We start from the raw sequence: 14815 nt of genomic DNA, 5'->3' as shown, positions 1-14815 counted from the left end.
AAGTAATTCCTCATATATTTCTAATATTTCTAACTTGCATAATAAAATCAAAGATGAAATTGTCTTCTGTAATAAAAAGTAAGAAGTCAATTCAATAGAATTTATTGACAACATGCCATTACTTGGCACTTAACACTGTGATAGAAATAATAATTCTTAAGATCTATGGGGTAGAGATAATTGTTGCTATATATATGGATTTACTATATATAGTATTCTTGCCTGGAGAATCCCGGGGACAGAGGAGCCTAGTGGGCTGCCATCTATGGGGTCGCACAGAGTCGGACACGACTGAAGCGACTTAGCAGCAGCAGCAGCAGGTACCATTCTAAGTTAGATACATGTATTACCTTATTTAATCCTTACAATGTTATGGGTCTGTGAGGTTTTCAGTAAATGTTTTTTGAGCAGCATGGTATCATGAAAGACCAAAATACCAGATGATTTGGGAAATTATACTTAATTCATTTGGTTTCATGCAAGCTATTCTCTGGAAATGGGGTGGATTAGTTTTAGAGTATTCAGAGAAAAAATATTTTGTCAATAGTAATGAATTATGTCTTTTATAAATGAACTCATAAGCTGCTTATGCTTAGCTATTATGTTAATTTAAACCTATATTTTTGGTTTACAAGCAAATAATGGTATCAAAGAAGTAAAGTCACATTGAAGAAAAAGTAAAATTTGGATGCATTCTTGTTTTGTAAAAAGAGTTTGTTAGATTTTTGACAACAAAGACAGAGTGTAAAAAAAGAAATGAAAGTTTGTTACTATTAGAAAATTTCTAGGTTAAAGAGTAAGAAAGACGTTTGGAAGCATGAAAATAATTCAGGAAAAAAGTACTGAATAAAAGACTATAGTGAAGACATTAAGAAAAACGTTATGCTCAGGAACAATGCTTGAGTAACTTATATTTTAAAGAAAAACAAACTTAAAAGTACCTATAAGCTAAGCTGCCTGAATTCTAAAGTCTTATGGAAAAAAATAGCATCCATTAAATACAGAGTTGGGCTTCCTCCATGGCTCAGCTGGTAGAGAATCTGCCTGCCAATGTAGGAGATGCAAGAGATGCAAGTTCAATCCCTGAGTCAAGAAGATAGGAAATGGCAACCCGCTCCAGTATTCTTGCCTGGAAAATTCCAGGGACAAAGGAGCCTAGCGGGCTATAGTCCATAGCATCACCAAGAGTCGGACACAATTAAGCATGCACACATTCAAAGTTAACATTACAGTAATAGTAGAAGAGTTTGTTGAAAAATATCTATCACACCAAGAGCACAAAGAAAAGAACTAAAAATATTTTCCCATTAAAATTCTTGTGACATGATGATATAAACAAATAAGAATAGAGGAAAAAAGCAAAGATTAGTGAGGAAACTAAATTGTAAAATATTATAGAATAGGCACATTTTAGCTAGAAATAAAAGGAAATATATAAAATTCTAAAGTATTGTTTAATAGAATATTTTAAGCTAGTTTAACACTAAATTTAAAACTCATCGTGAAAGTTGCTCAGTCATGTCCGACTCTTGGCAACCCCATGGACTATAAAGCCTGTGGAATTCTCCAGGCCAGAATACTGGAGTGGGTAGCCTTTTCCTTCTCCAGGGTATCTTCCCAACCCAGGGATCAAACCCAGGTCTCCCACATTGCAGGGGAATTCTTTACCAGTTGAGCCACAAGGGAAGCCCCAAACTCCTTCAATATCTTCAAAATTATTATAAACACAGTAAAGGACTTCCCTAATGGCCCAGTGGTTAAGGATATACCTGCTAATGCAGGGGACACGGGTTCAATCCCTGGTCAGGGAAGATTCCACATGCCATGGGGAAACTAAGCCTGCGTGCCACAACTAATGAGTCCGTGCTCTGCAAGTGGCAGCTACTGAAGCCCAAGCACCGTAGAGCCCATGAGCTGCATCAAGACAAGCAACCACAGTAAGAAACCTGTGACTTGCACTTAAAGAATAGCCCCCACTTACCAAAACCAGAAAAAGCTCACTCATAGCAAGAAGACCTAGACCAGCCAAAATAAATACATAAATAAATTAAAAAAAATAAAGTAGAGACTAAATAAATTATGCTAAGCAATAAAAATATAGGTAATTGAATTTGTCAGAAACTTGGATTGCCTATTTTTTCTGAGACCATAAAGACACAGGTTGATTATTAATGTTTCCCAGTATACTGGAAAATTGATTAAAATTGCCAATTATTGGGAATAAATAAATATTAGACAACTCAGATTGTCAGGACAAAATATCATAGACTGGGAGACTTAAATAACAGAAATGTTTTTCTCACATTTCTGGAGACTGGGAAGTCCAAGATCAAGGTGCAGGCAATTTCAATTTCTGTTGAGCCCTTTCTTCCTGACTTATAGATGGCTGCCTTCTTCACTATCTCCAAATGGCACAGAGAGAGACAACTCTGTATCTCTTTCTTTTCTAAGGTCACCAGCCCTATCGAATTAGGGTCTCATCTTCACAACCTCATTTAATTTTTATCACTTCCTCACAGGTCCTATCTCCATAAACAGCAACATTGGTGGTTAGGACTCCAACATGAATTCTAGGGGGAGAAAATTCAGTCTATAGCAACATAGAAACTTGGAATTGTATCAGATGACTTGATATCATATGCCTGATGCCAATTTTCCCTTTTACCATTAAATCTTTTGATAAATAAGAAAATCAGAAATTATTATTTAATTTTACCTGAAAAATCAGCTGTCTATCAGAAGTAAAAATATTTAGGGAAAACCAAGCTCGCCAACTAGTTCTAAGGGGAATGCTAAAGTAGATCACCAGGCTTCATGGTAGATGAAGAGCAGGTTGGAATAAAACTTTTTGGTGACCACAGCACCTGTGGAAATGCTGCTTTACAGTAATGAAGATAAGATAAATAAATTGATTTTGCCCATAAATGGTGAATCTAACCTTGTTTTCTAAAGACTAAATTTGACCCCAAGAACTAATCAGACAACTTTAAATGAAGCAGACTAAACTGCCCCTGAAAAGGTTCCCTGGGGTCACTTCAGCTAAGAGAAAAAAAATAATCGGTCCAGAGCTCTGGAGGACATGGTTACTTGGACACACAGGAAAGAAATTTAAATTATTCACAAATTCCAACCAGGTCATCTACACACCTTCCTGCAATAATTCAAATTTTCAATTATGTTCCATTTTTTACCCCTGCCCTATTGAAACCAGCTGCCAAAATAGCAGTCACAGTGATTGAAAATGGAAAACAAGTCATGTGCTTTTGGCTTTGACATTTCCAATGACTTCCCATTAAATTCAAACTGTTGAACTTGATTTATGAAGTCTTCCATGAACTGGTATATGCATACCTCCATGAACTTATGTCTTGACATGTTCTTATCAATATTGCTCTGAAAGACACACTGACCTTCTCAGTGTCCTTGAATTTCATCATACTCATTTGCATCACACTCTTTCTTGTTCAGAGATATTTGCAATGGGTTTTCTTTCTTTCTTTCTTTTTAAATGGTCTTCTTTCTGCTTTCTGTGTTTAACTGATGACTTCCTATTAGGCAGATCAGTTCAGTTCAGTCACTTATTCATGTCTGACTCTTTGCGACCCCATGAACTGCAGCACGCCAGGCATCCCTGTCCATCACAAAACTCCGAGAGTTTACCCAAACTCAAGTCCATTGAGTCAGTGATGCCATCCAATCATCTCATCCTCTGTCATCCTCTTCTCCTCCTGCCCTCAATCTTTCCCAGCATCAGGGTCTTTTCAAATGAGTCACCTCTTCTATTAGAGTGAAGAGGTGGCAAGAATACACAGAAGAACTGTACAAAAAAGATCTTCACAACCTTCACAACCAAAATCTACAACCCAGATAATCCTGATGGTGTGATCACTCACCTAGAGTCAGACATCCTGGAATGTGAAGTCAAGCAGGCCTTAGGAAGCATCACTATGAACAAAGCTAGTGGAGATGATGGAAGTCCAGCTGAGCTATTTCAAATCCTGAAAAATGATGCTGTTAAAGTGCTGCACTCAATATGCCAGCAAATTTGGAAAACTCAGCAGTGGCCACTGCACGGGAAAACGTCAGTTTTCATTCCAATCCTAAAGAAAGGCAATGCCAAAGAATGCTCAAACTATTGTACAATTGCAATCATCACACATGCTAGTAAAGTAATGCTCAAATTCTCCAAGCAGGCTTTAGCAATATATGAACTGTGAACTTTCAGATGTTGAAGCTAGTTTTAGAAAAGGCAGAGGAATCAGAAATCAAATTGCCAACATCTGCTGGATCATCAAAAAAGCGAGAGAGTTCCAGAAAAACATCTATTTCTGCTTTATTGACTATGCCAAAGCCTTTGACTGTGTGGATCACAATAAATTGTGGAAAATTCTGAAAGAGATGGGAATACCAGACCACCTGACCTGCTTCTTGAGAAACGTCTATGCAGGTCAGGAAGCAACAGTTAGAACTGGACATGGAACAACAGACTGGTGCCAAATAGAAAAAGGAGCACGTCAAGGCTGTATATTGTTACCCTGCTTATTTAACTTATATGCAGCATAAATCATGAGAAACTCTGGGCTGGAGGAAGCACAAGCTGAAATCAAGATTGCTGGGAGAAATACCAATAACCTCAGATATTCAGATAATACCACCCTATGGCAGAAAGTGAAGAAGACCTAAAAAGCCTCTTGATGAAAGTGAAAGAGGAGAGTGAAAAAACATTCAGAAAACTAAGATCATGGCATCTGGTCTCACTGCTTCATGGCAAATAGATGGGGAAACAGTGGAAACAGTGGCTGACTTTATTTTTGGGGGCTCCAAAATCATTGCAGATGGTGATTGCAGCCATGAAATTAAAAGATGCTTACTCCTTGGAAGGAAAGTTATGACCAACCTAGATAGCATATTCAAAAGCAGAGACATTACTTTGCCAACAAGGTCCGTCTAGTCAAGGCTATGGTTTTTCTAGTAGTCATGTATGGATGTAAGAGTTGGACTATGAAGAAAGCTGAGAGCTGAAGAATTGATGCTTTTGAACTGTGGTGTGGAGAAGACTCTTGAGAGTCCTTTGGACTGCAAGGAGATCCATCCAGTTCATCCTATAGGAGATCAGTCCTGAATGTTCATTGGAAGGACTGATGTTGAAGCTGAAACTCCAATACTTTGGCCACCTGGTGCAAATAGCTGACTCATTTGAAAAGACCCTGATGATGGTAAAGATTGAGGGCAGGAGGAGAAGGGGATGACAGAGGATAAGATGGTTGGATGGCATCACCAACTCAATGGACATGAGTTTTGGTAGCCTCCAGGGATTGGTGATGGACAGGGAGGCCTGGTGTGCTGCATTTCATGGTGTCACAAAGAGTCAGACACGACTGAGGAGCTGAACTGAACTGAAAGATTAAAGAATCTTATTTTTCATTTTTTTCAGCTACTGTTTATTTACATATGTTTGTAATCAAATAGGCATAAAATTCTTACCCCAGTTAGCGTTGGACTTTTAAAATTTTTAAATTGTTTCTAGACTGGGCTTTATTCATATATGCAAAAACAAATATGAAGAAAGGGAGAGGAGAATAAACATTTTTGAATTACTGTTTCAGGCTGAGATTTTTGCATATCATGCATCATTTACTCTTTAAAAAATTCTCATGAGTAGGTATTTTTAGCTTTATTTTTTTGCAGATGAAGAAAAGGAGGCTTAGAAAAATAATGTTATGGAATATAGTAACACTAGTCTAATCAAGTCTCAACATTTCCTGTTGACAAGCATTTTGATGGCCTTAGGAGAAATGAGTTAGCAGATTTTCTTAGCCCTTGCTCCAAATCATCTATGTCACAGCAACAGAGATTACTGTAAAGTGTTCACAGATAGCAAAATTGTATCTTTTCAATGTTACAGAAACAATAAATGTCCTAATCTCTCTGGATTACAATGAAAATGTATTAGCTGCCTTTTAGCAAAGGTGGCACTAGTGGTAAAGAACCCACCTGCCAATGTAGGAGATGTAAGAAGTCAGTTCCATCCCTGGGTCGGGAGGATCCGCTGGGGGAGGAAATGGCAATCCTCTCCAGTATTCTTGCCTGGAGAATCCCATGGACTGGAGAGCTTAGTGGGCTATGGGCCCAAAGAGTCGCAAAGAGTCAGACATGACTGAAAGGACTTCAGTCAGTTCAGTCACTCAGTCGTGTCCGACTCTTTGTGAACCAATGAATCACAGCATGCCAGGCCTCCCTGTCCATCATCAGCTCCTGGAATTCACTCAAACTCACATCCATCAAGTCAGTGATGCCATCCAGCCATCTCATCCTCTGTTGTCCCCTTTTCCTCCTGCCCCCAATCTCTCCCAGCATCACAGTCTTTTCCAATGATCAACTCTTCACATGAGGTGACCAAAGTGCTTCATTGCTTTAGCATCATTGCTTCCAAAGAACACTCAGGGCTAATCTCCTTTAGAATGGGACTGTTGGATTTCCTTGCAGTCCAAGGGACTCTCAAGAGTCTTCTCCAACACCACAGTTCAAAAGCATCAATTCTTCAGCACTCAGCTTTCTTCATAGTCCAACTCTCACATCCATACATGACCACTGGAAAAACCATAGCCTTGACTAGATGGACTTTTGTTGGCAAAGTAATGTCTCTGCTTTTCAATATGCTATCTAGGTTGGTCATAACCTTCCTTCCAAGGAGTAAGCGTCTTTTAATTTCATGGCTGCAGTCACCATCTGCAGTGATTGTGGAGCCCCCCAAAATAAAGTTTGACACTGTTTCCACTGTTTCCCCATCTATTTCCCATGAAGTGATGGGACCAGATGCCATGGTCTTAGTTTTCTGAATGTTGAGCTTTAAGCCAACTTTTTCACTCTCCTCTTTCACCTTGATCAAGAGGCTTTTTTAGTTCCTCTTCACTTTCTGCCATAAGGGTGGTGTCATCTGCATATCTCAGGTTATTGATATTTCTCCTGGCAATCTTGATTCCAGATTGTGCTTTTTCCAGCCCAGCTTTCTCATGATGTACTCTGCATAGAAGTTAAATAAGCAGGGTGACTATACAGCCTTGACGTACGCCTTTTCCTATTTGAAACCAGTCTGTTGTTCCATGTCCAGTTCCAACTGTTGATTCCTGACCTGCATATAGGTTTCTCAAGAGGCAGGTCAGGTAGTCTGGTATTCTCATCTCTTTCAGAATTTTCCACAGTTTATTGTGATCCACATAGTCAAAGGCTTTGGCATAGTCAATAAAGCAGAAATAGATGTTTTTCTGGAACTCTCTTGCTTTTTCAATGATCCAGCGGATGTTGGTAATTTGATCTCTGGTTCCTCTTCCTTTTCTAAAACCAGCTTGAACATCTGGAAGTTCCTGGTTCACCTATTGCTGAAGCCTGGCTTGGAGAATTTGAACATTACTTTACTAGCGTGTGAGATGAGTGCAATTGTGCAGTAGTTTGAGCATTCTTTGGCATTGCCTTTCTTTGGGATTGGAATGAAAACTGACCTTTTCCAGTCCTATGGCCACTGCTGAGTTTTCCAAATTTGCTGGCATATTGAGTGCAGCACTTTCACAGCATCATTTTTCAGGATTTGAAGTAGCTCAGCTGGATTCCATCACCTCCACTAGCTTTGTTCATAGTGATGCTTTCTAAGGCCCACTTGACTTCACATTCCAGGATGTCTGGCTCTAGGTCAGTGATCACACCATTGTGATTATCTGGGTCATGAAGCTCTTTTTGTACAGTTCTTCTGTGTATTCTTGCCACCTCTTCTTAATATCTTCTGCTTCTGTTAGGTCTATACCATTTCTGTCCTTTATTGAGCCCATCTTTGCATGACATGTTCCCTTGTTATCTCTAATTTTCTTGCAGAGATCTCTAGTCTTTCTCATCTGTTGTTTTCCTCTATTTCTAGGACTTAGCACGCACCAAAGAAACATGTTTCATAACTATGACAAAGAAACATATAAAAAAAGACAATAATTGTGATTTCAGACCATTCAAATCAATTGAACATATTTTAGACAAATTTTTGAGAAGATAATAGCTTTTCAGAGCATTTCTCTTATGCCAATCCTAATGGATGATAGAGCTTTCCTGATAGCTCAGTTGGTAAAGAATCTGCCTGCAATGTGGGAGACCTGAGTTTGATCCCTGGGTGGGAAGATCCCCTGGAGAATACTACCCACTCCAGTATTCTGGCCTGCAGAATTCCATGGACTGTATAGTTCATGGGGTCACAAAGAGTCAGGCACGACTGAATGACTTTCACTTTCACAAATCGATGATAAGTAAAAAAGTGGAGTATAGTAAGAAGAGAAAGGTGAGTTTATGCTTCTTTTAATCACTGATGAAATGTTGAAGTTATAGTGATGAGTTACTAAAAGGCTGGAAGGAGAAGAATATGTTGAGCAAGACTTTGAGGTCCTCACACCAGGTTGTTAAAATTGCATGCAACACAGAGATGCCAACATCTTTTAATGCCAAAGTGCTAACACATAAATGTGTTATGCACAGAAACAAGGAAGGAGGCCTCTGGAGTGCTGATCACTTACATAAAGGAGAATATTTTCTCTCATAAGATCAAAGTGGAACGTCCTTTTCTTTTATTCCTAAAGTTGTAATAAGTAGAAAGTTACAAATCATTCTTTCAGTTTCCCAGGTTTTCCAAATAGTAGACAGCACTATGAATATGTCATTAAAACTTAGCTTCTGGGTTTTTAGCACAAGGTTATTCCTATTATATTAACATTACAGCTTGGATTATGAGTCTACTTGGGTTCATCACACTAGTATATCTTATATGATATTACCCATACAATGAATAACATGCCCTTCTTTAACTCTAGAAAAGTTTTTAGACCTTTAATGAAAACATTTAAAAAAATATGTAACTAATTTTCCATCAACACAGATCATTTGTTGTTTTCTTCAATTATATGCAGTTTCATTTTTATTAAACTTCACTCTCATTCATCACTTGTGACCTATGGTAGAGATAAGTAGGTTGTTCAGTCACTAAGTTGTGTCCAGATCTTTGTGACCCTATGAACTACAGCACACCAGGCTTCCTGTCTTTCACTATCTCCAGATTTTGCTCATGCCCACTGAGTTGATGACTTGAGTATAAGTATATAATTATATAAGTATTGTTATTGTTGTTCAGTTGCCAAGTTGTATCCGACTCTTTGCAACTCCATGGACTGCAGCACTCCAGACTTCCCTGTCCTTCACTATTATCTCCCAGAGTTTAATCAAACTCATGTCCATTGAGTCAGTGATGCCATCCAACCATCTCATCCTCTGTTGCCCTCTTCTCCTCCTGCCCTCAATCTTTCCCAGCATCAGGGTCTTTTCCAAAAGTCAGCTGTTTGCATCAGGTAGCCAAAGTATTGGAGCTTTAGCTTCAATATCAGTCCTTCCAATGAATCAGTTCAGTTCAGTTGTTCAGTCATGTCCAGCTCGTAGCAACCCCATGGACTGGGGCATGCCAGGCCTCCTTGTCCATCACCGACGACTGGAGTTTACCCAAACTCATGTCCATTGAGTCGGTGATGCCATCCAACCATCCAACCCTTGTTTAAGTATATAAACAATTAAAAATAAGGTTATATGTTACAAGTGTAGATAAGAGCTAGAAGTCTTATCCTCTTTAAGAGTATCAAAAGAAGTATCTCTGCCAAAGTGAGTGATTAGAAATGGGGTCAGCAAGGAAGTGGTGTTGGAACTAAACTTAAAAAGTAGGTATGACATAAAATTGCAAGGAAAAAATTTAAAGAGAAACATATAAGTATGAGTATTACAAAGCACAGGCTTAGAAAGAAAGCTTAGGAAAATGTACATATCAGCCAAATATTGGGCTTTCACTGAAATAAGGGAATAGTGAGAGAGAATGAGATGAATAAGAACTGCAGATTGTGGAGAGCCTAAATTCCTAACTGTATCACTTAACATTAATCTGTATTATGCAGGATTTGAAGCAGGAAAACCACATATTTCTGGATTTCTGTGAGGTCTTTGAGTCCAGAAGTTGATTGTCTAATTATTTCATTCAGTGACAGCAACAATAAAATTATAAATTCTTATATGAGACAGTTATTGAGAGAAACACAAAAAAATGATATGATTCTTGACATCAAGGCAATCACAAGGGGAAAGATGGAAACAACTGCAACAACTACTAAATGTTTCCTATTAAGAATGAATAGGAAAAGATGTCTCAAGTGGACTCCAGTTTAAGTACAGTAATAAGAACCTATGCTCAGGCTACTACAAGTAAAAGCAAAAGAAGACTGTCAGTGAAAATTCTATGAGAGATCAATTAGCAGATCCTAACAAAGGATAACAAGTGTTAAAAGTGATTAAACGAGTTGCCAGTCCAGGTTCGATGCACGATACTGGATGCTTGGGGCTAGTGCACTGGGAGGACCCAGAGGGATGGTATGGGGAGGGAGGAGGGAGGAGGGTTCAGGATGGGGAACACATGTATACCTGTGAGATTCATTTTGATATTTGGCAAAACTAATACAATTATGTAAAGTTTAAAAATAAAAAAAAAAAGTGATTATACAATTTTAAACCAGGTGAATGTGCTCCATTTGTCCAAAAACAAATATACTTTGGTTTGGGAAATTTGACAAATTCATTTGAGATTATTGCATAAATGGGGAGAAAATGCTTAGAGATATATACAGAAACAAAAATTGCAGATCAAGGAAAATAGTTTCATCTACCCATGTAAAACTGGTAGTTGAAGGTGGTAGAGTAGATTAGATAACCAAGGAATAAACTATAGAAAATTAATGAACCATGACCAAGAATAGACAAGATTACACACATGTAGAGGGCAGGAACAAAAAATAAGATTTTGCAAAACATTCAATAAAGAATAATCAAATAAAAAAAGAATAGTCAAATAATAATATTAACTGTCAGTTGAACTAAAGTTTCAAAGAAAAAGGTTGAGAGGAAGGTGATAGGTCATCACCAAATTGAAATCATATAGAGAGAGATCTGGCAAGTTAAAGAAGTGGGAGAAAAAAATAGATATTCATCAACCATTGGAAATTTTGATAAAACAACTTTATTGAAGTGAAAGAAGAAAAAAATCTCATTGTAAAATGTTTAGAATAAGTCTACAGTGAGGTTACAGAGACAAATATAGGTCTCCCTTGAAAAATGTGACAGTGAAATGAAGGGGTGACACAAGAAGGAAACTTCAGATTACAACTTGAGTGATATTAAGAGTTTTGATTGAAGAAAGTGTGTTGTTCTGAATACAGAAGATACTTGAACAAATGAGTCATTGTTGAGTAAGGAGCCAATACAGAGGGAAACAAAGACACAGATAATATAGTTGTGCATATGCAGAATTTGTGAATAAAGGGAGCTGACTGTACTAGGCCATTTAATGTAAAAGTCTTAGACATCTGCTGACTGTGATGTACAAGGGTTCCTGAAACTAATGGCCCATGGATACCAAGGGAAGACTGCATGAGAAAACAAGCACAAAACGAAGTCCAAGGGGAGGGAGGAGGGAGGAGGGTTCAGGATGGGGAACGCGGGTATACCTGTGGCGGATTCATTTCGATATTTGGCAAAACTAATACAATATTGTAAAGTTTAAAAATAAAATAAAATTTAAAAAAAAAAAAAAAAAAAGCTCTGGAATTCCTACAGTGAAAGATGCATTTTCAAGTTAGTGAAAAGGAGATAATAAAGCATTGCTGTAAAGTAATGAGGAGGAAGTTGAAATTCTATAAGCAGAATTTAATTACAGTATTGGCTAATTTTATTACTTTCTCAGACAATAAAGTCACGTTAGAAAGCTTAGAGCATGCATGATAAGCAGTGAGGGAAAGAAATAGGAAAACTGTAGTCTAGTGACTAAAATATATTAATATATATATATATAACACATTTCTATTTTAAACATATCTTAATTGAAATAGCGTGTCTCTGCTTCTAAAATATACTTACTGTAAATTAAAACTACTAATTAATCCTAAAAATTGTGTTAGGATGTAATGGTACAGTTTAGGGAATTTAAATAAGCTTCCCAGAAGAATTGTTCTAATGGGAAAAAACTCCAGAAGATTTTCTTAGTCATTGGGTAATATTACATACTTAAAATTCTCTATCTATGTAACTATGAATTTATTTATCTATTTATCTCCATGTATACATATGTGTGAATATGTACACTGATCAAGTCTAAATTATTTGGTTGGAAAATTTACTGCCAGATAATTGTACTGAATGAATATTTAAAATATTGCTGACGATGATGTTACAGAAAATGCTGGGAACACTTTGAAAATTATGCATGTTATTTTTTTTCTATTTATATTTCAGTCTACACACACACAAATAAAAATTTGCATATAAGGATTTTATTTTTAGTGTTTCTATATGAGATACAGCAAAGGCAATGATTTCTTCACGATTTTCTAAACACTGGAGCCTTATTTTTGCCTTTGTTTCCCCTAACTAACATGATCTCTACCCCCACCTCACCCCCCAATTCATCTGCCCTCTCTCCATTCCCCCTCCTCCTTCACATGGAAACTAAGTAGAACATCAGAAATAATGAAAAAATGTTTTGTTGTAGTAGGAGTAGTGTTAGTTGCTCAGACGTGGCTGACTCTTCACAACCCCAGGGACTATAGCCCACCAGGTTCCTCTGTCCATGGGATTCTCCAGTGGAGAATTGAGTAGATTGCCATTCTCTTCTCCAGAGGATCTTCCCAACCCAGAGATCGAACCTGGGTCTCCTGCATTGCAGATTCTTTATTGTTTGAGCTACAAGGAAGATCTGTGCTACTGCTAAGTCACTTCAGTTGTGTCCGACTCTGTGTGACCCCATAGACGGAAACCTACCAGGCTCCCCCATCCCTGGGATTCTCCAGGCAAGAACACTGGAGTGGGTTGCCATTTCCTTCTCCAATGCATGAAAGTGAAAAGTGAAAGTGAAGTTGCTCAGTCATATCCCACTCTTAGCGATCCCATGGAATGCAGCCTACCAGGCTGCTCCATCTATGGGATTTTCCAGGCAAGAGTACCGGAGTGGAGTGCCATTGCCTTCTCCAGGAAGATCTGTAGATGTGTTCTCTTTTTAAAGATGAGGCTGAAAGCTTCGTATTTGTCTATAAGTGTTTAACATTTACTCTAACTTTTTAATGTCTCCCTATTAAGATATCCAGTTGTCATGAGCTATCCTTTGAATTCTCAACTTAATTTTTGCTCATCAAATTTTGCTTGCCCTATTGTCTTAATCCTTTAATACCTTATTGCTATTATGCTTATTAGATGTACTCAGTCACTCAGTCATGTCCAATTCTTTACGACTCCATAAACTATAGCCTGCCAGGCTCCTCTGTCTATGGAATTCTCTAGGCAAAATTACTGGAGTGGTTACCCTTCCCTACTAAAGAGGATCTTCCTGACATAGAGGTTGAACACACAACTCTTGAGTCTCCTGTATTGGCAGGCAGATTCTTTATCATAAGCATCAGCTAGGAAGCTCATGTTTATTAGATAATCAAGTAATAAACTGATATAAAACATTAGCATATTTTTATTGGGTGTTTTAAAAGACAAAAGAGTCATATACATCTATGTATTAATTTATTTATTCATTAATTCCAAAGCACTAATTTAGCTCCTATTATGTGCCAGAATTTGTATAGTATTTAATGGCAACCATCACAAAAATTTTCTGCTGTATAATGGAAACTTTAAGGACCCAGACTGAAACACCAGTTAGAACATATAAGCAGATGGCTACATTTTTTTCCTCCTAGCATTAGCTTTGCCAAGATTGACTAAAATGTCCTATTCTGATCACTGCATGGTGCTCAGTATCAAAACCTACTGTGATCTGCTGGTCCAAGTGGTTTTCACAGGATTCTAATATGTTGCTGTGTTCTACTAGGCCCAGATATTTTTATTTAATATGTATCTAGGTGGTTGAGTATTTACACAAGCTAGATAATTTGGTAACCCTCTGCCAGCCCTCTTCCCATCACTTATGACTCAAAATGCCAAGATCCCACTCTCTGTGGGACATAAAATGACCATCCTAGACTCAAAATCAGAGCTCACGATCTAGAAGACTTCTAAAATAGTATGAAGTACAGCTGACCCTTGGACAATGAGGGTTTGAATTGCATGAGTCCACTTACATGTGATTTTTTTCAGTAACTGTGTACTACACCATCTGTAGTGGTTAAATATGCAGATGCAAAACAGCAGATATGGAAGGATAACTATAAAGTTATATGCAAATATTCTACTTAGCAGGGTTGGTGCCCCAATCTCAGCAGTGTTCAAGGGTCAGCTGTATATTTAGATGAAATTACTGCCTCTGTGCTGCAACAATATACCCATCTTTATTTATTTATTTACCTTGGTTATTTACATTCAACTGTGACAACAGTTCAGCAGTACACCCAAACAATGATACACTGCTTAATCAGTAACTAAATATCTTATAAAAATTATTCTGATAGCAAGATACTTTCATATTTTATGGTTAAAGTATTACTTAATTAATATTCATTTATAATGGGTTTTCACATGGCAAATATCTGAGAAGTTTATGAATAAATTACTTAACAATTAAAGCAACTGCTTTAATTAGGAGTATGATAATATATTTACTAAAATTTTAAAAATCTGAATTCTTAAGTATTTGAACCAAAAACCCTCAATAAAAGTCAATGATATTCAATTTACTTATAATATGCAATTTATTACATATAAATAGAAACAAGTATCAAACATATTATATGGATAATTATTTCATCTACCCTGATCCACT

The sequence above is a fragment of the Bos javanicus genome, chromosome 6, assembly GCF_032452875.1.
Source record: "Bos javanicus breed banteng chromosome 6, ARS-OSU_banteng_1.0, whole genome shotgun sequence".
NCBI classification, from domain to species: Eukaryota; Metazoa; Chordata; class Mammalia; order Artiodactyla; family Bovidae; genus Bos; species Bos javanicus.
The sequence above is the reverse complement of the archived record's forward strand: the minus strand, read 5'-3'. Positions refer to the sequence as shown.